We start from the raw sequence: 2,775 nt of genomic DNA on the forward strand, positions 1-2,775 counted from the left end.
TTCTTTTAATTTCTTTATGCTAATACATTTTGTACTCTAACTTTCTTCCTCGCTTTTTTAAATATATGTTGGGGAAAAAAAACATTAGAAGAACATAAGCCAAAGTATCTTTCTTGGGCCAGGGATTTAGCTCCATGGCACAGAGCCTGCCTGGCAAGTGTGAGGTCTAAAGTTTGAGTCCCAGTAACACCCTCCCCCCAAACGTATCATTCTGCATGTGAACTTAACACAGTAACAAGATGAGTTCATCTTTCTTCAAAGCTAAACATTATTCAATACCAACTGAAGATTCAGAAAGTAACTTGGGTGCTTTCTCTTTGAAATGAAATACTAACAGGGACTTGCTAATTTTTAAAACACACGTGCTCTGAATTAAGTATCATGAACATGGGTATTACCCAAAGCAAATCTTATATTTGAAAGCTCAACCAATTAAAATCCATCTTGCAAGTCAAACAAAAGTGATAGATAATAATACATGGGTCATCTGGAAGATTTACTTACGGAAAATACTGCATTTCCCCTTCCTTCTCTAGTTTATGACCAATAGTGGTAGACTACAAAGCATAATTCCAGGCCAGGGAGATATCTCAGTAGGATAAGCATTTGCCTGGCAAGTGCGAGGGCCTGAGTTCAATCCCCAGTTCTGAAAAAAAAAAAAAAAAGATTCTCAAGAAAGCATAATTCCATGAATTCTGGGAACTGTGAGAAAATAGGAAAAGGAAAATCTTCTCTAAGAAAATCTGGGCTTATTTTTCCTTTTAAACGTGAGTGGTAAGCTAACGTAGCAATTAGGGAAATGAACCTTGTGAAGTGGTTGGCCCACCAGTACCATAATCTCATGGTGTTCCTTTGAGCAGTGGGTTTAAATATTCATTGCTATCACCCTGGAGTTGAGGATGACAAGATCAGTTATGCAATAAATTGTGCTATATATTTTATATAGTTGATATATTCTGGGTACATTTTTTTAATTCCTCCATGCAAAAACTCACAAATGCTTAGACTGATATGCCTATTTATCAGTAAGATTTTACTTAACTGTACTGCTGTTGGTGTATCACTCCAGATCAACTACTTGCAGGGAACAGCCTAGGAACTAGAAGACATGGAGACGTGATAAAGACAGAGACTAACACTCCACATCTTCTTGTATTCTGTAAAGATCTATGACAACCTAGGCCAGTGATGGTGAATCTTTCAGAGATGAGTGTCCAAACTGCAACCTGAAACCCACTTATCATAAAGTGGTGACACTGTAATTAAACCCGAACATGAGGGTTTTTGGTTTACACAAAAAAAAAAACAACTCATACATTAACACCTTTTGTCTTAAAAGAAAAATAGCACAAGTGCCACAGGTTTGTCACCACTGACCTAGGCTGTGAGCTGCATGAGCTCTTTCCACTAGGAAGGAATCCAGGTTAATGTGGAACAGATATTGCACTACACTCTGCTGCCTCAGATAATCTCTTGTTGTTTATAACTGCTGAAGCTCTCAGCGCTGATTTACTAGCAGTTACACTGTTTCCCAAGCCATGCAGTTTCTCAGCCCCTTCCACAGGCAGGAATAGAAATCTCCCTGAGGCACAGGTCTGGGATTTCATTGTTCACCTGAGAGGACTCGACACATCACCCAGCAATGGGACAGAGTCATCCTCCTATCTTTACCCGATCCCACAAGTGATTTCAGTTCCCCACACCAGCCACAGCTAATGGAGCTTGTGGCTTAAACTGACCCGTAGGTGGCCAATTAGAAGTCATCACACCATCATCCCTGGTGTGCATGGCTCAGGGCAAACAACTCTCAGCCCAAGTGATCACTGTGGGATTCTTCATCAATCTGAGGCTTCCTGTGCAGAAAATATTCTTGCCACCTCAAGTCCTTTAGTGTGTAATGTTATGCAGAACTCTGTCTCCACAGTACTGTGGCTGCTGATGGGACCTGGATCCCTGAGATTTGATGAATGATCTCATTATAATGATGGCTATTAGCTTTTAGGACCGAATCCTGGGTGAGGCAAAATGACACCTAGCAAGGCTTTTAACATTCTTGATCATACCCCACTAAATGCCTCCCTGGCACGGACATGCATACACACACACACACACACACACACACACACGCACACATGCACACGTACACTTCCAAACACCCCCTTGGGGTGGGGGTACTGCCCTGGTTGAGAACTACCATTCCATTATGTAACTGCAGCTTGCTGTTCTTCTGGAGGTGTATGTTGCAGGGACTGAACCCCTTGGTTTAGATCACCAGAGTAGCCCCGAGAGTCACCACACTCCATCTCTTCTGTGATGGATGCTTGTGAGCCCCACAAAATTCTTGGACCTCTCAAGTCATTTACTTTTCAAGACTGGTGGTTAAAGCTCCATCTTTAAGACTATTCAGAACATTCTGTGGAGAAAAGTGGCTTCCTGGCTTCTATCTCTCTGGAGAGGAGGCAAGAGGATATATGTGTAATGTCAAACACCAGAAGCTGGAACTGTATGCAAGGCTGAAATATATACCTTGGCAATGTGCACATGACCAGTCCCAGGAAGACTCTGTGTCCTAGAACCATGAAAGCTCTCTCTCTCTCTCTCTCTCTCTCTCTCTCTCTCTCTGAGAAATAGCTCTGAAAAAATAAGTGAATGTATAGCATTACTCCACCTGATTTTCACAACTGTGTCCGCTTCAACCCCACCTGAATTAACAGACCTCTCTGTGGAGGGGTTGCTCAGTTAATACTTACTGAATATGTAAATTGATGAGTGGAT

The sequence above is a fragment of the Octodon degus genome, unplaced genomic scaffold, assembly GCF_000260255.1.
Source record: "Octodon degus isolate 3935 unplaced genomic scaffold, OctDeg1.0 scaffold00087, whole genome shotgun sequence".
Lineage (NCBI taxonomy): Eukaryota > Metazoa > Chordata > Mammalia > Rodentia > Octodontidae > Octodon > Octodon degus.